Raw genomic sequence first — 19283 nt, forward strand, 5'->3', positions numbered from 1 at the left:
CTTGATGAAGGCAGAAAGAATAGGTTAGAAGAGGAAGTGGTAGGAGAGGAGGCCATTGGTATTACATCTAGATGTAAGTGATATGCACTGAGTCTTGTTAGCAATTATAAAAATAGAAAGGACGGAATAAAATAAAAGATTTTAGGTGTTAAAGGTGAAGAAAAGGTTTGGAACCAACGCTTCATGATCAGAAAGGACTAAAAGGGGAATTTTTTGGATAAGCAATATTCCAAATTTGCCGTGACTACTTGAATATTTCCTTCTTACAACCTCCTCCCAAGATTCTCATTTTTTTCCTTCATCTTAATAAGTGGGAGAAAATATTCATTTAGTTGATATATACAAGTTGTTTAGGGACTGTCACCCTTAAAAGAACAAGTGCGTTTATTTGGGAATAACAGAGGAATTGCAATTTGGGACATGCAAACTCTGGAGAACCATAGGCAAGTCTGAAGAGGCAAAAGGGCAATCAGTATTATTGAGTTCCAGGAGAAAATGGGTGGAGTCCATTGGTGGAGAGCAAGAGTTTGAAGTTGGGGCAGTTTCTTATTGGCAATGAGCAGAGAGAGGGCAGTTGCTGAGGCAAGAAGGGAAGAAACAGCCTTCTTCCTACTGGTTCCATAAGCTGCAATGAAGCTTCCCTTTATGGCCTCCCCACTCCATTTTAAATAAGGTTTCCTTTATTCACTTTCACAGGACTTGACTTTGGACAGTAGATTTCCCTTCTCACAGAAGGGTCTCTAGAAAATGGGGTGAGAAGATAGATAATGGTCTGGGACACCTCAGATCCATCTTTAACCCATTCTGACAACTAATAAGCCAAAATCAATATTTTGTGAATGATAGTAAGGAAAATGTTTGGTACATTTTTCCGTACCCCTTCACATTTGGCAGCAAGTCTGACTTTTGGCAGTTTGCATTGTTTCTCTTCCGAAAGAAAAAAAAATCACCTTTTGTTTTGTTCCAGCCTCACTGTGCCCTTGGTTCTTTTCTTGGTTCTTCCCTTGCCTTGTTCATTCTCACTTTCTCAGCAGGAAAGCAGACTGTTTACAAACAGTCTGAGCTAACAGCTCCTTTCCTGCTGACCAAATAGTTGCCCAAATGAAACCTTTCTCAGGGCTGAGAGTGGGTGTTCTGGAATGTAAATGGATCCTAGAAGTTCAGTGTACACACACACACACACACACACACATTTGTAACTGTTACAAAGTATGGAAACATTAGAAATTATTAGAACAGCAAAAGGCCTACTTAGATAACTTGTTAATAATAAGAAAGTCTCAAAACTAACATAGCCAGCAATGTAGAATGCAGTTTATGGAGTCTGTTTCCCTAGGCGTTAGTTATATGCGAGATAACAGTCTGATGGCATGTCAGGGCAATTTCTGTAGCGTGATAGCACCCCGCTCTAAGACACAACTGGATGGGGAACATACAATGACCAAACCACAAATCTTTGGAGCCTATGTTTTGTTTTATATCATCAGAATTCCATACTTAGGAAAGACTGATATACTTTTTTATAAAAGCATTTTGAATCCTGAAGCATTATTCCTTTCGCACAAGGAAAAAAATAGGGGAACGGCCTGGTATATTAGGAAGATGATGGTTCTAGAAGCTGAAGAATCTGGATTCTCTGACTGGTCTTGCCAAAAACTGGTGTTGTATGCCATTTGGCTTAATGTTTAACACGACATTTTAAAGCTTCAGGGTCCTTTTTAAATATAGGTAAAAGGAAAGTTATATTAAGTTCTCATCTACCTCAAAGGTTCATTGATTCTTTATCATGTGTATCGTGAAAGGCAAAGCCTCTGTAAAACCCTCAGGTGGAATAAAGGAAGAAATGAGGATATTCACTGGTTATGTGGAGCTTACAGGTGGTGAGTACGCTCTTTTCCCTCGTGTTCTTTAAAGGAAATTGCAGATTAGGGCAATGGCATGCAGTTTTGATTTTAGACCTTTTATAGGTTTCTGTGCCGTGCTTCATTTTTATGCATTCTGCTCTCAACTTTTCCTTTCTGGAATTATGAGTAAATAGAATAGAGAAAAATGTGCAGGTGGGAGGGAAAATAGAAGATGGAAAAAGAGTAAAAGGAGATAAAATAGATGTGGGTGCATCAGTACCTATGGCAATCAAATGAATTTTCCATTGTTGATTATATTCTTTTCCACTCTTCAGTTAACTGCTGTTTACCCTCTCCCCGCTGCAATTTTACACAAGGCGGAGTCAGACTTGTGTGGGTTTTTCTATTTCATTCCCTTGAGATTTTAAAATTACTCAGCTATATTCTGCTATGAGAACAGATAACTGGAGGGCAATTCAAAATATTTATTTAATCTTTTCTTGGAAATCCTCAAAGAAACAGGAGGATTTTAGACCTCCATGATAATGAAACTCACTGGGATACACACATTTAAACACTTTTGGTAGTTCTTGGTTTCCCTTTTCTTGGCTCTGCATTTTCTGTTTTCCAGTTGCTTAAAAAGCTGGCAAAAAAAATTTTTTTTTCTTATACAGAATGGAGAAAGGCTACATTAAATTGTGTTGCACTAATAAACTGTATATAATCTTGGAAAGTTTAGTTGAATCAGAATATTAAGAGTAGGAGGGACTCTAAAATAATCCATTGTGATTTTCAAATGTTTATGCTCAGAAGTCTTTCCCAAACAAAATCTTATACCAAGATCCAGTATATAAATTAGATAGAAGTAATGACTCCGTTTATCAGGTAGCTCTACACTGTATTTGTTTGGTTGATAATTTTATACCCATTATTTACATGAATCTCTAGCAGAACATTACAAAGTTGGGAGATTGCAGGAAAAGTCTTAGTTATGTAGGACTTTGTACATATTACAGACAACCTTGACTCCTGCCCACTGAATGCCCCTATAATTTCCAGTATATTTATTAGGGAATATTATCATCACCATTGAGAAGCACTAATCTGTCATCTTTACCCCAGTAATCTTATCCAGTTCCAAGGCTTTGTGTACCACCTAAATATTGAGAACTAATTTTTTTTTTAAATATGTTTTTATTTTAATCAGAGAGAAGAAGGGAGAGGGAGAGAGAGAAACATCAATGATGATGTGTGGCTGCCTCCTGCATGCCTCCTACTGGAAATCGAGCCCACAACTCGGGTATGTGCCTTGACCAGGAATCAAACCGTGACCTCCTGGTTCATGGGTCGATGTTCAACCACTGAGACACATTGGTTGGGTGATAACTACAAATTTTTACCTCTAGCTCCAGCCTTTTTCTGAGCTGCAGATTTGTTGAAGCAATTGCCTATTTGACATTTTTTCTTTTATGTCCAATATACATTCATACATAATATGTCTTAAATATAGCTCGATTTCTTCCCTCCAAAGCCTCTTTGGCTTCTCGTCTTTCTCAATAAAAGTCACTGCTACCTCCTTAATTGCTTAAGTTAAGAACCTAGAAGTGAAACTTAATTCATGCTTCCCCTGCTGTCTTCTCTAACACCACATCTAATTTATCGGTACATTCTATTGACTTAGCTAACCATAAATCCTCAACCCCTCTATTTCTGTTTACAACGTTACCTGTCTAATTCAAGCCACTGTCTTTTTCTCCTATTATCTAGTCTCTTCTCAGACACTAGCGTAATCTTAATACATATTCCACAACTCTGCTTAAAACATTTCAGTGGTTACTCTGTGTTCTTAAAATCGAAACTCCTTATCATAATTTATAAAGGCACTACAGTGATCTCACTCCTGCTTATCTCTCCAACAGAGCCTTTTAACACACAAATGCTTGATCTTCTCAAGCTATAGTAACCTACCTTCTACTCCTCGAATATGTGAAGCCCCCTTCCCACCTCCTGTTCTCATGGTTGTTCTTTGTTCCTGGAATATTCTTCTCAGTACAGAGTATCCCAAATACATTCTCATCCTTCAGGTTTCTGCTTGAATGTTGGTGCTTCAGAGAGCTGCCCCTCCCAACTCCACCCATCCCTGACTCACTTATCCTAACATCTTGTTTCTTTGCATGTTCATTTTCTTTGTTCCCCATTAGACAATGGAAGCTCTTAAAGAGAATTGTCTTATTCATTACTCTGTCTCCACAGTCTAGTACAGTGCCTGGATGGATGAATGACAGGTGTATGCAGGTTAGTATGGAAGTACATAGGAAGGTCATCTTTCCTAGCCTAGGCACAGAGTGGGTGGACCTCTGGGGAGAGGGAGCATATACTGTGTATGAAAACCCAGAGGTTAATGAGAACATACACACACACACACACACACACACACACACACACACTGAGTGGCCAGATTATTATGCGTTCAGAGATCATCCTCCTATATAATAAAAGACTAATATACAAATTGTCCCCTCGGCCAGGAGTTCGACCAGCAGGCAGGCCGGCCAACCGCCCACGTCCCTTCCCCCTGGCCAGGCTGGCCGGACCCCACCCATGCACGAATTCATGCACCGGGCCTCTAATGTGTATATATATATATATATATATATTCACACACACACACGCACACACACGCACTGAGTGGCCAGATTATTATGCGTTCAGAGATCATAATAATCTGGCCACTCAGTGTGTGTGTGTGTGTATTTCAGAGAGGAAGGGAGAGGGAGAGAGTGATAGAAACATCAATGATGAGAGAGAATCATTGATTGGCTGCCTCCTGCCCACCCCCACTTGGGACTGAGTTGGCAACTTGGGATTGTTCCTTGACCAGGAATCGAACCGTGACATCCTGGTTCATAGGTCAATGAACCACTAAGCAACACCGGCTGGGCAATGAGAACATTTTACAGTTAAACATGACTAGAGTGTACAATGTGAGTATGAATTAGAGTGAGAAAGCTTTAGAGAGGTAAATGCCAGAAAATGAAGTTTCTTTTATACTAGTTCAGGGGACGCTCTGGGGAACCATCAAAGAATTTTTGCACTGTTTTTAAAGTAATCAAAATTTCAGTTTTATAAAGATCACTCTGGCAGGAGGCTTGAGGTTTGATTGGAGGTTTTCAGAAGTATTGAAGACCATGAGACTCTGCCTGTAATGTCTTCCATTTGGCCACCTTCTCTTTATTAAGGCTTTGTTTAGTCCTTGATTGTGTTAAGAAACTCATTTTGCTTCCTGTTAAGGAAGATGAGTGTTTTGGTACAGCAGTTCTCTACTCCTTTACACTAAAAAGGACCCTGAAGAGCTTTTGTTAATGTGAGTTTTATTCTTTTTTTTTTTAATATTTTTTTTAAAGATACTTTATTGATATTTTTACAGAGAGGAAGGGAGAGGGATAGAAAGCTAGAAACATCGATGAGAGAGAAACATCGATCAGCTGCCTCCTGCACACCCCCCACTGGGGATGTGCCCGCAGCCAAGGTACATGCCCTTGACCGGAATCGAACCCGGGACCCTTCAGTCTGCAGGCCGACGCTTTATCCACTGAGCCAAACCGGTTTCGGCGAGTTTTATTCTTGATATTTGCATATTGGAAATCAAATCTGAGACAAAATTTTAAATATTTATTACTTCATTTAAAATTAATTGTAATAAACTCATATTTAGCATAAATATTTCTATGAAAGATGAATATATTTTTTCTAAAATAAAAAGAATTAGTGAGAAAAGTGGTATTTTATATATTTGCACTAATATAAAACATCTGGATTCTCTTCTGTCTGCATTCAATCTGTTGCAGTCTTTTGTTTTGGATGACGTATGTTAAGAAAATCTAGCCTCATATAGCTATGTAGTTGGAAAAAGAGTATTTTAATAGCCTTTTCAGATTATTGTGCCTGTTCTTTGATAAGATACCACAACTCAACAAATGTTAGTTTCTTAAAGATTAGTTGCAATGTAGAATCTGCACTAGCATCATAATGTACTGATCTCTCTGCTGGCTATTGCTTGTGCCTGGAATAGTCTTCCCAGTTCTTACTATAACAGATATATTTTCATCCTTTCATACTCCATTACATTGAAATCCTTTGTGTAGCTTACAGTTTGAGTGGATCTTTAACCATGCATGATTTTGTAGCACCATACACTTACTTGGGTAATATTGGTAATCTGAGTTGCACAGACCTTTTAATTGTTGATGCATTTCATTTTATACAGTATCAAAAAATCACATTCATTGATAACACTCTCAATCTCATTTTAAAAAGTCTTTAAAGATTGGGAAGCTATCAAGTTCACAAGGGTAGATAGATTCATATTTTCCAAATTCCCAATTTTTGTTTAAAAAGCTCACATTTCATCATTGTTTAAAAATGCTGTCAGTTGTTTTCCCTGCTGTGATAAGCTCCTTTCATTCAGTTTTGAGAAAAGGTCAGCCAAATATCCAGACTGAATAATCATGTCAGTCACTCTTTCAAGTAAAATTGGTGTTCCATGAAATAAAGCAGCTTTCCCAACTCTCATCTCACACAATCAGATCAGCGCTTTTCCTTGAGACAGCAACTACACTTAAGTGTGCAGCACAAGTGCTGTATGTGTGCTTCCGTTTTGTCACACTGGATGTTAAAAAAACATCGTTATCTTTATTCCTCTTTCTGATAGTTTGTTGGTGGTGTATAGAAACACATGTATTTATTTTTATTTTTTTGTTAATCCTCACCTGAGGATATTTTTTCATTGATTTTTAGAGAGAGGGGAAGGGAGGGATAGAGATAGCGAGAGAGAGAAACATTGATGTGAGAGAGACACTGCTATTGGTTGCCTTTCGCACCGCCCCAAATGGGGCCGGAGATTGAACCTGCAACTGAGATGAGTGCCCTTGACTGGAATCGAACCCGGGCCCCTTCAGTCTGCAGGCCAACGCTCTATCCACTGAGCCAAAACAGCTAGGATTGACTTTTATATGTTGATTTTGTATCCTGTAGTTTTATTGAATGCATTTATTAGTTCCAATAGTTTTTGGGTGGAGTCTTTAGGGCTTTCTATATATAATATCATGTCATCTGCAAATAGTGACAGTTTTACTTCCTTTCTGATTTAGATGCCCTTTTTTTTTTTTTTCTTGTCTAAATGTTCTGGCTAGAACTTCCTATACCGTGATGAATAAAAATAGTGAAGTGGGCATCCTCATCTTATTCCTGAGTTTAGAGGAAAGGCTTTTAGTATTTCACCATTGAGTATGATGTTAGCTGTTATAACATAAAGGCTTGTCATATATGGCCTTTATTGTGTTGAGGTACATTCCCCTCTAAACCCAATTTGTTGAGACTTTTTGTCATGAAAAGATGTTGAGTTTTGAGAAATTCTTTTCCTGAGCCTATTGAGATGATCATATGATTTTCAGCCTTCATTTTGTTAATATGCTGTGTCACATTGATTGATTTGCAGATGTTGAACCATCTTTGGGTCCCTGAAATAAATCCCACTTGACCATGGTGTATGACTCTTTGAATGTATTGTTTAATTTGGTTTTCTAATATTTGTTAAGGGTTTTTACATCTATGTTCATCAGGAATACTGGTGTGTAATTTTTTTTTCTTGTATTTTCCTTGTCTGGCTTTGGTATTTTCAGGGTAATGCTCCCTCTAAAAAAAATGAGTTTGGAAGTGTTCCCTTCTCTTACTTAGTATATTTTTTGAAGAGTTTGAGAAGGATTGTTATTAGTTCTCCCTTAAATGTTTGGTAGAATTTACCAGTGAAGCCACTTGGTCCTTGACTTTTCTTTGTTGAGAGGCTTTTATTATTGATTTAATCTCCTTACTAGTAATTGGTTTGTTCAAATTTTCTATTCTTGATTCAGTGTGTGTAGGTTGTATGTTTCTAGGAATCTGAGTCCTCCCTTTTTTTTTCTTGTTAAGTCTAACTAATAGTTTATCTTTTTAAAAAACCAACTCTTGGTTTCATTGGTCTTTTCTATTTTTTTTTAGATTCTATTTTATTTATTTTCACTCAGATATTTATTTCCTTCCTTCAGCTAACTTTGGGCTTAGTTTGTTCTTCTTGGAAAAGTAATATAGTGTTTTGATGATCAGAGTAACAGTTACCTTTGGGGAGGAAAGAGGAATTATTGAGGGATGGGACACTAGTCTTCCCAGTTGTTGTTATGTTCTATCTTGTGATGTGGGAAGTAGTCAAATAGGCATTTATTTTGTAATAAATTGTCAAGCTGTACATTTCTCTACTTTTCTTCATGTGTGTTGCATATTGCAATAGAAAAACTAGAGAACAAAAGATAACATTAGCAAGCTTTTGGTAGTATTTTTGCAAACACTTTTAGTAGAAACATAATACTCTTTAGGTCTCATGAGTAAATTATCAATTTTTATAGTGCCTTAAACCTTGCTAACCCCTGCATCAAAATCTGCCTTTTTAAGAGTTTTAACATGTGTAGAAATTGAATTTTTTGTTTATATCCTGTGAGGTTATATTCCTTAATGCTAGTATAGTTCCTAATAAGGAATGTTTTAGATAATGTGGTGATAATTAAGTAAGTCCTATTCCTCAGTGTCTGTTTATTGGTTTTATCATCTAATTCTGAAGCCTCTGAGCACATTTATAAAGTGTAAAATATGTAAAAAACAACCTACATTCCTGTCTGAGTCTCATCTTTGCAGTAAAGAAGGCAGAGTGAAGATCAAGTTGTACCCTCTGTGTATACAACGACCTCCTCAGCTTGCTGGTGCTACCGGCATTGTCTGAATTCTTGATCTCGTTTACATTTGCTGAGACTGATAGAAATGAGATAATTTCTCTTGGCAAATGAATGATATAGCATATTGATCATAGAGATCCATATGTTGGCTGGCTTTTTAAACAGACTTTACTTTTCAGAACAGTTTTAGGATGACAGCAAAATTAAGCAAAGATATAAATATTTCCCATATACCCCTGTCCCACACATACATAGACTCCCCCATTATCAACATCCCACACCTGAGTGGTACAGATGTTATAGTTGACTAGAGGCCCGGTGCACGAAATTCATGCACTTGGGGTGGGGCGGTCCCTCAGCCCAGCCTGTGCCCTCTCGCAGTCTGGGAGCCCTTGGGGGATGTCCGACTGACGGCTTAGTGCTGCTGCGGAGGCGGGAGAGGCTCCCACCACCGCCACTGCGCTCGCCAGCCATGAATCTGGTTCAGGGCTTTTGGCTGAGCAGCACTCCCCCTGTGGGAGCGCACTGACCACCAGGGGGCAGATCCTGCATTGAGCGTCTGCCCCCGGTCGTCAGTGTGCATCATAGCAACCTGTTGTTCCGCCGTTTGGTCAATTTGCATATTAGCCTTTTATTATATAGGACTAGAGGCCCGGTGCATGAAATTCATGCACTGGGAGGGCCCCTCAGCCTGGCCTGCACCCTCTCGTAGTCTGGGATCCCTCAGGGGATGTCCGCCTGCCGGCTTAGGCCCATTCCACAGGGGAATGGGCCTAAGCTGACAGTTGCAAATCCCTCTCGCAGTCTAGAACCCCTTGCTCCTTACTGCCCACCTGCTTGCTGCTCCTTACCACTACTAAGAAACTTAAACTCCTTCCTCTGCAGTCACACAACTGTCACACGCCAGGCAGTCACTCAGAAATATCTTGGCATCGGCCAACTTATGGAATTCTCCCTTCTTTCTGTTCTCCTTAGCCGGGCTCTGGACATTGACTGCGGCGTTCTCTTGGTCATCTTTTTTTTTTTTTCCCAAAGTGTTACAAAGTTTATATGAATATAACATACAAAGATGCAGCCTCCTTTGTAGGAACAGGGAAGGAAGGGGTGGTTAAGTAAGGCACACGGAGCTGCAGCAAGCACCTGCTGTGGGGAGGGTTAAGCGGGAAAGGAGGTTGGCACTGGGGCCGAGACCCTAGAGTCATTGCCGGAAGTAGGGATCCCCTCTGAGTGCCACTTTCTGAGGCTGAACTAATTGGTCAAGCTGAGGCAGAGGTGGGTGGCCATATCAGCCATCTTTGGTGCTGTTTACCCTTTCCCACCCCAGCTCTGTTGTAAAACCTCAGAGCCCTGGATTCCCAAGGCCCCATCCAGAGCAGAGGCCCTGGAAGGGGGTGAGAGGAAGTGAGTAGGGCAAGTTTGAAAGCCGATATGCCTGTGGGCTGAGGGATGGCCGGAGACAGTGGTGAGAGGTAGCAGGGGAAGAGCTCTCATACATACCCTTCTGTGGGGGCCACAGGTGAAGGAGGCCAGAGGAAGAGGGTGGGGATGGGGCACCATGGCCCCAGCCTCTTAGGCATCCCTGTCTGTCCTCTGCAGTTACACGGAGGAAAGGTGCTGCCACCGAGGAGGGGCCAGGCAGGCGACCATCTTGAGTTCTGGCTGAGGTGATGGTCCTCACCCTGAGATGCAGTCTATCTGGTGATGGCAGAGGGCCCAATGGCTCCTCACTTCTCGAAAAACATGTAGTCAATGAGGAATGTGGCTCCCAACAGTACAGCCTTCACTCTCACGTCCAGATCTAGCGGGAACTGCAAGCCAAAGTCATCTGCATCCGTGAGGGCTTCTTGAAGCAGCACCCCTCCCCCCCCAACGCTGCTTGCTGATGCGGCCCACAATACGGGACTCATCCGGAGTCTTCACCTCAAAGTTGGTGTCTGTGCCACAGCAACAGGTCCAGCAGGGCCCTACCACTCGCAGGATCGTATGGCGATTGGCATCTTGAATGGAGAACTTGGGGAGGAAGGGATGCCAGGTCTGTAGCACATGGCCAATGGTGGTGCCTGGTGGCGACTGTACTTCCATCTCTTGGTCCCCCGAGTCCACCAGATGGACGCAAAAGAGCCAGCGGGCCCAGCAGCACAGATGTGCACAGAAGTTGCTCTCTTCAGCTGCATGACCCAGGGGCTGTCCAGCCCCTGAGCGCAATTCATACCAGTTACTTGTCTCCCAGCCTAGGAGCATTTCCACTCATGCAGCCCTCAGGTGAATCAGTATCTGATCAATCAGCACCAAAAATTCGAGGCCAGAGGCACCCTGGGCAGTGGCAAGAGGGGGGCAGCAGGCTCAGCAGCAGGCCCCAGGGCACGGGCCGGGTGAGGGGAAGACAGCGAAGCCGGGTGCAGGGGCAGGCACATGGATGGGCACTGGTGCCAGTCCGGGCCCAGGATGCTGCACCTGCTCCGGGTACCCAGCGGTCACAGGGTAGGGAGGAGGGGATGAAGGGGTATAGCCTGTGGGGGGTAAGTATCCTGCCATAGAAAAGGGATGAGGGTTCACAGGTTATTGCTATATCAGAAGCTTAGTTGTAGAAATGGAGGCAAGCTCAGGGACAGCCTGACAGACGCAGAGACAGACACAAAGATGAACAGGCAAATGCGGAGAGGCGGCTGCGCCAGGCGCCCGCCCAGGGTCTCTCAGGCGGTGCTTCTGACTCAGGGAGAAACCGAAAGTGTCAGTGGGCAAGGCAGAGTACCTGGGACCCTGGATTCCCTCTGGGGTTTGCAGAACTGCTCCCTCCCTTTGTTCTCCCATTTTCCATGGAGGTGGCTGTTGGCAGATGGCAGGACGGATGGATCCGCGATCAGACTGATGGCCCGGCCTCCAGGGAGGTTTCCTGACCCCTCTGTGTCCCCCACTCACCTGAAGCCCCTAAAATTGTTGGGGTGCCCAGCACTCGGAGGCTCCCAAGAGCTCATGGAGGCGGGCACTTGGTCATCAGTTTTTGTTTTTTTACTACATTCCTTCTATGTGCAGTGATCACACTTCATCTGGAGGGGGGCGGGCTTGAGTGACCTGGAGGAAGCATCGGGAGAGCAGTCACCACTGGTCGCCCCTGGTGCTGCTGGCAACATCCTTTCTTCCTTGTGGAGCGTCTAGGGAGGGGAAGTGGCCGCAGTGCCCGAGGCCGAGTTCTAGGAGGCCTGCAGCACTGGTCCATTGGTGCCTGGCCTGTCCTCTTGAGACTGAACCTGCAGGACTACTAAGGGAGCCAGTCCCCAGTTCCGCCCCGCCTCTGCCACCAATTGATTGGAGTCTGAGGGCCAGGAGGAGGGACCAAGAGGTCTGCCTTCCAGCCGCTTGCCAGTCACCACTCGCCAGTCACTGCTGTGCCACCGATTGATCAGCTCCCGCTCCCTCAGCTCCCTAGCCACATCCGGTCATCCCTCCGTTCGTGACGGCACCTGGGTTTTTATATATATTAGGATTACCCTACATTGTTTATCAGCCGCAGTTTGACATGCTTCCCCTACATTAATGCAACATTGTCACCCAAAGTCCATAGTTTACATTAGGGTTCACTCTGTGTTGTATATTCTCCATGTTTGGATAAATGTATAATGGCATGTATCCACTATTATAGTGTCATATGGAATAGTTTCACGGCTCTAAAAACCTTCCATGTTCTGCCTATTCATCCCTCTCCTCCCAGCCCCTGGCAACCACTTATCTTTTTATTATCTCCATAGTTTTGCCTTTTCCAGAATGTGATATACAGTTTACCTTTGAACAATGTGGGGGTTAGTTTCAAGCACACAGTTGAAAATCTTCATAATAACTTAAGTTCACCCTCCACATACCCAGGTGGATTCCCAACCATGGATGGAAATACAGTCAGTCCTTGAACAACAGATAGGATTTTACATATAAGTGGATCCGTGCAGTTCAAGGGTCAGTTGTAGTTGTACTCATGTAGTATGTAGTCTTTTCAGAATGGCTTCTTTCACTTAGTAATATGCACTTGTTTCCTTCATGTCTTTTCATGGCTTGATAGCTTATTTCTTTCTAGTATTGAATAATACTTTATAACTAGTGACCCGGTGCACGAAATTCATGCACATTAAAAGGGGATTAATTAGAGGAAATAATTTAATATTGCTATTTGCCCTTTCTCTATAATAGAAGTGTTAGAGATGAAAGAAAATTAGTAAAATGTAGATGAAAACCTTCCTCCTTTCAGAGTCTGGGGCTCACCACGGGACCCAGAGTCAAGTCCCCGCCCACCCACATGCACCTCAAAATCATGTGAGACCCAGACCTGGCCAGCAACCCCCTCATTGGGCTAAATACAGACCCGGCCAGTCCCACCCTTGTCAAGCCCTGCCGGGCAGGGGGCGTAGCGTCAGGTCCCCTGGCCCGGCGCCAGGATGGGGGCATGGCCTGAGGTCCCCCAGCCCAGACCTGAGCAGGCGGCGTGCCTTGAGGTCCTCCGTCAAGCCCTGCCAGGTGGGGGACACGGCCTGAGATCCCCTATCAAGCCCCACTGGGCGGGGGCGTGGCCTGAGTTCCCCTGACCCAGCACTGGGGTGCACCTTGAGGTCCCCTGTCAAGCCCCGCTGGGTGGGGGGCACGGCCTGAGATCCCCTGTCAAGCCCAGCCAGGCAGGGGGGCGCAGCCTCAGGTCCCCTGGCCCAGTGCTGGGGCAGGGGGTGCGGGCTGAGGTCTCCTGTCAAACCCCGCCAGGGGGGGCGGTGCGGTCTGAGTTCCCCTGTCAAGCCCCACCTGGTGGGGGGAGCAGTCTGAGGTCCCCTGGTCTGGCCCTGGGGCGAGAGGAGCAGCCTGAGGCCCCCTAGCCCAGCACCAGGACGGGAAGCGCACCTTGAGGTCCCCTGTCAAGCCCCATGGGGGCGGGGAGGGTGTAGCCTCAGGTCCCCTGGCCTGGCACTGGGGCGGGGAGTGTGGCCTGAGGTCTCCCAGCCTGACGCCAGAGTGGGGGGTGTGGCCTGAGGTCCCCTTTCAAGCCCCACAGGGGTGGGGCAGGACGTAGCCTCAGGTCCCTGCTGATTGCCCATTAAGGCTCCTATGGGAACTTGGCTTCAGCTGTGGGTGCAGCCATCTTTGTGACTGAGTGATGGTCAATTAGCATGTTCCCTCTTTATTATATAGGATCTGGGTGTACCATAGTTTATTTATCCATTGCCCTACTGAAGGGCATCTTGGTCGCTTCAAAGTTTTGGCAATTGTGAATTAAGCTGCCATAAACATCTTTGTGCAGATTTTCATGTGGCTGTAAGTTTTCAGCTCTTTGGGTAATGGCAAGAGTATTTTTAGTTTTATAAGGAACTGCCAAACTAGCTTCCAAAGTGGCTGTATCTTTTACATTCCTACCAGAAATGAATGAGAGTTTCTATTGCTCCACATCCTCAACAGCATTCAGTGTTCTAATAGGTGTGTAGTGGTATTGACTGGCTTTTCAGTGTGGGTGGCCAGGATACTGCTTGTGAGTTATTTTCTGTGAACACATGGTTGGTATACCCACACACCCATCCTCAGCCATTAAAATGAGCAGCAGGTAGTTCTTTCATCAATCTGTGAGCTAGTTATTTTTGGAAAGTTAGTACATCTAAAGGAGTAAGAAACTTGGAGAAAGTTCTGTTAGTTTCTTCAGGCTGTTAACAAACCAAATTGATTCATGAGTGAATAAATTGGGACTTTGTCTACGTAACCTCCTCCAGACATATTCACAAGTTTCAAAAACTCAAGATGAGAGATTCATATTAAACATCTTTTGTTTCACAGTGTTAACCCATGAAAATAAAAAACATTATAGTTCCTCTGGGATGCTGTCTCTTATTTAATACTGTAACCCTGCATTAAGCTTAGTACCTGGCACATAGTAATCACTGTAAATATTTGTTCAACTGAAAAAATGAATTGAAGTAGGGCTTGGAAATATGGGAGATATCTGCATTTGAGATAAAATACAAATTTATTATTCAATGAAGAGAGCTTAGAAAAGTCTTCATTCTTGTTAATGCTAATGAATACAGTCAAAATGCTTGAGTTATCAGAATTAAAATATACTGTAAAGTCTCTAAATTAAATTAGTGTAGTATTGGTACACAAATAAACCAATGGGATAGAACTAAAAGCTCAGAAATAGATCCAAGTTTGTACGGAAATATATAAAGATAGTACCTCAAATCACTGAGGTAAGAGGTTGCTAGGTCAGCTTGGAGATTATATAATTGTATCGACCAGGAATAAGTTGAAGAATTTTTTATTTACATTGTGGCAGATAAAGTGATGTGAATATATGTTTTTTTCCTGAGGAACTTCAGGATAATGATAATATGGTAAATTTCTGGTGTTTCTAGAATATCCATAGTAATTTCTGTGATTCTTACAATTATGTTTCATAATTCATTGACTCTTATCCCATCTTCAACATTTGTCTTTGATAATTTCTCTTATTTGGGAGAAATAGAATATAAAAGAATATAAAGACATTTCTTAAAGTACTGTACACTGAAATAAATATTTGGAATCAGAGCTTTTGTTCATTGTGAAAAAATATTTCTGAATATAAACCATCAAGAATGCTTGTTATAACTGAACTACCAAACAAAATAGAGATAGATTCATAGGTAGAGAGCAGGCAGACAGCTTAGGGGTGGTGGGGGTGATAGTGGAGGGATTGATCAAAAAAGAAAAAACTTATGGACAATGACAGCAGTGTGGTGATTACGTGTGTAGAGGGCGGGATGAGTGGAAGTGGCAGAGGGCATAGAGGGGTTAAATGGTGATGGAAAAATAAAATTAAATTTTAAAAAGAGAATGCTTGTTATCTCATTGCTTGTATCATACTTACTAATTTTTGTCATTATGGTGTTTTGATAGTATGTAAAATACTTGGATTTTTGTTTTATTTATTATGTTTAGTTGTCTTGTTTTCTTCCAGGTACCCAGGAATCTATTCATTTGGAAAGGTTAGAAATTTGGAAAGTTCAGTTTTAAGTGGTTTATTTTGGATCTTATAATTCATTTTCCCTTTCAGAAAAATATAATAATTATATTCACAGGGCAGCCAGAAGACTATTTAGTGCATCAGATAGATAAAATATGGCAACTATTAATGAAAATTTTCGGAACACTAGTAATTAAACAAAACAAGAACAGTGAAACTGAATAAGAAACACCTTATTTTATGCTTGAAGAAAATAAAAAATATTGACATTTGAGATACATCTTTAAGACTTGTAAATATTGATCTGTGGGTTTGTTTTTTGTAAATTTGAACATAAAGAAAATTACAGAGAACAATACAATAAACAACCAAATGCCATCACCCAGCTCAGTATTTTGCTTCAGAAACTTAAAAATAAACTAAACGTGGCATTGTTAGGATTATGTTTGATTTTTACTTTAAAACTCATAACTCTCATAGTGCTTGATGTAGATTTGGGTCATTTTGAGACGTGCAAGCATAAAGAAAGAAGGAAATAAAGCTGTCCCATAGGTAACTGGGTGAGAGCAGAGGGTTGTAAGAGAGTATATGGATATATGCCTTCTTTGGAACTGAGTGAGTCACTTACTTGAGAAAGAAAAGGATGTAGTGATCAGATTATATTGACAATACTATCTTATCATCTTTTCTCAATCTTCCTGTTTGGTGGGTATCAGAATTAGGTAGATGGTGTTGGGATACTGGGCAGAGGAAAAAAGTTGTCTTTTATATTTAGCCCAAAACTGTAATTAATTATGCAGGATATCTATAAATTAGGTGTTTCTTGGAATGGGTAGGAGGGAGATAGACTCATAATAGTCACTCCATTTACTTCTCTGAAGAAAATAAATTTTTTTCTAAGCTACTTTAAACTTAACCATATATTCAAAATACATTGCCGAAACCAGTTTGGCTCAGTGGATAGGCGTCGGCCTGCGGACTGAAAGGTCCCGGGTTCGATTCCGGTCAAGGGCATGTACCTTGGTTGCGGGCACATCCTCAGTGGGAGGTGTGCAGGAGGCAGCTGATCGATGTTTCTCTCTCATCGATGTTTCTAGCTTTCTGTCCCTCTCCCTCTCTGTGAAATATCAATAAAATATATTTTAAAAATATATATTATCTACATTTTGTATTTTTAAAAATTCTTATAGATGTTAAGATGATTGGTGATATTAAAGAAAAACCATAGTAAATATCCATTTACAGCTTTACTTGTAAAACTAATAAAAACTACTTCTAGGCACTATAGTTATGAAAGTTAACATGAGAAATAACTTCTTTCTGTTTACTACCTGCTTGTCAGCACCTATGTTTGAAAACAAACATAACACTAATAGTGCATGTGTAGACCACAGCCAGGACTCTCCGCCAGCAGCGTTTATGGCTAAATGTGCCACAGGAGCTTTCGGTGCTGTCCTTGCGTGCTCATCAGACTTTGTCTCCTCTGATCCCGATTGCTGACCCCTCCGCTCACACTTCACCTCACTCTTCTAGTCAACAAGCACTTGTGGAACAGTTACTTGTCTCTAGCACTGGGCTAGTTGCTTAGCATACCGAGATGTGTACTAGTAAACTTGATCTCAAAGAACTCAGTATCCTTTGGCCTTCTCTTCTGTTGGCCTGCCCCAACTATTTTCATTTTAAGTAAGTACAGTGATAGACTTTTGTAACCATCTAAGATCTTCCTGATATTTAACTTTGTTTCATACTTTGTTCTTGACTTTTTTATTTTTCTGTTGGTGCTGATCTGATCAAAGAAATCCATGCTACTATAGGACAAAAGATAAAATCCTTACGGTTTATGTGTTAAAGAATATACAGGAAATAAAACCAGTATACTGTTTACTTTGAGTAATTGCTGACAATACCTCAGAATCCAGCTTTTTGTAAAAATTGATTTTAAAGAGAGGAAAAGAGAGACAGATAGATATCAGTGTAAGAGAGAAGCTTTGATCTATTGCCTCCGGTACACACCCCAACGAGGGATTGAACCCGCAACTTGGGTATGTGCCCTGACTGGGAATTGAACCCACACCTTTCGGCATATGGGACATTGCTCCAACCAACTGAGCAACACTGGCCAGGGCAGAATCCAACTTTTTAAAAAATGCTATTTTAAAATTATTTTTTAATAGCTAATGTAGTTCATAGTTCAAAAGAAAGCTTTTAACAGTACAGAAGGATTCCATCCTAATTTTGTTCCCCAGTGATCCAGTTTTCCTCCCCATAATCAACCACTGTTAACTCTTCTTGTGACTCCTGAAAATATTGTGTGGCAGTATCAGGTTGAAGCTAAGGATAGAGGTTCTAGAGCCAGACCACTCTGTTCATGTCCTGTCTCACATTAAGCAAGTTCAGTTTTTAACCTGTGTCTCAGCTGCTTCTTCTATAAGTGGGGCTACTAATACTTACCTCATTGGGTTGCTTGTAAACTCCTTAGCACAGTGCATGGTACATAGTGTTTAGTGTATATTGGCTGTAGTTGTTTTTGTAGAAATACATGTATCTGAAAGTATATATGTGTGTATATATATATATATATATATATATATATATACACACACACACACACACACACACACACACACACACACACACACTAGAGGCCCGGTGCACGAAATTCGTGCACGGGGGGAGGGGGTCCCTCAGCCCAGCCTGCACCCTCTTTAATCTGGGACCCCTCGAGGGATGTCCAACTGCCCGATTGGGCCTCAACGGGCAGTCGGACATCCCTCTCACAATCCAGGACTGCTGGCTCCCAACTGCTCGCCTGCCTGCCTTCCTGATTGCCCCTAACCGCTTCTGCCTGTCAGCCTGATCACCCCCTAACCACTCCCCTGCCAGCCTGATTGATGCTTAACTGCTCCCCTGCCAGCCTGTTTGCCCCTAACTGCCCTCCCCTGCAGGCCTGGTCACCCCTAACTGCCCTCCCCTGCAGGCCTGGGTCCCCCCCAACTGCCCTCCCCTGCAGGCCTGGTCACCCCTAACTGCCCTCCCCTGCAGCCCTGGTCCCCCCCAACTGCTCTCCCCTGCAGGCCTGGGTCCCTCCCAACTGCCTTTCCCTGCAGGCCTGGTCACCTCCAACTTCCCTCTTCTGCCAACCGGGTCACCTCTAACTGCCCTTCCCTGCAGGCCTGGTCTCCCCAACTTCCCACCTCTGCCAGCTTGGTCACCCCTAACTGCCCTCCCCTGCTGGCCTGATCACCCACAACTGCCCTCCCTTGGAGACCTGGTCCCTCCCAACTGCCCTCCCCTGCTGGCCATCTTGTGGTGGCCATCTTGTGTCCACATGGGGGCAGGATCTTTGACCACATGGGGGCAGCCATCTTGTGTGTTGGAGTGATGGTCAACCTGCATATTACTCTTTTATTAGATAGGATAGAGGCCTGGTGCACGGGTGGGGGCCAGCTGGTTTGTCCTGAAGGTGTCCCGGATCAGGGTGGGGGTTCCCGTGGGGCGGCCTGGGCTAGGGGCCTGTGGTGGTTTGCAGGCTGGCCACGCCCCCTGGCAACCCAAGTGGAGGCCCTGTTATCTGGGGTTTATTTATCTTCTACAATTGAAACTTTGTAGCCTGGAGCGGAGCCAAGCCTTCTGCTTTCTCCGTGGCGGCAGCCATTTTTGGGGGGATTTATCTATCTTCTATAATTGAAACTTTGTAGCCTTAACAGAGGCCTG

At 42.9% G+C, this 19283-nt stretch overlaps 1 protein-coding gene and 1 pseudogene across 6 annotated transcripts in view; one reads left to right on the forward strand and one right to left on the reverse strand.

Annotated features, from left to right (window-relative positions):
* NARS2 (asparaginyl-tRNA synthetase 2, mitochondrial) overlaps positions 1-19283 on the forward strand; it is a 128784-nt gene that overhangs the window by 33582 nt on the left and 75919 nt on the right. The window lies entirely within an intron of this gene.
* Positions 10330-11140, reverse strand: LOC308234031 (phospholipid scramblase 3-like; annotated as a pseudogene). The gene has a single exon. The product of its transcript is annotated as a phospholipid scramblase 3-like (transcript).

Source organism: Plecotus auritus (genome assembly GCF_963455305.1).
Source record: "Plecotus auritus genome assembly, chromosome: 9".
NCBI classification, from domain to species: Eukaryota; Metazoa; Chordata; class Mammalia; order Chiroptera; family Vespertilionidae; genus Plecotus; species Plecotus auritus.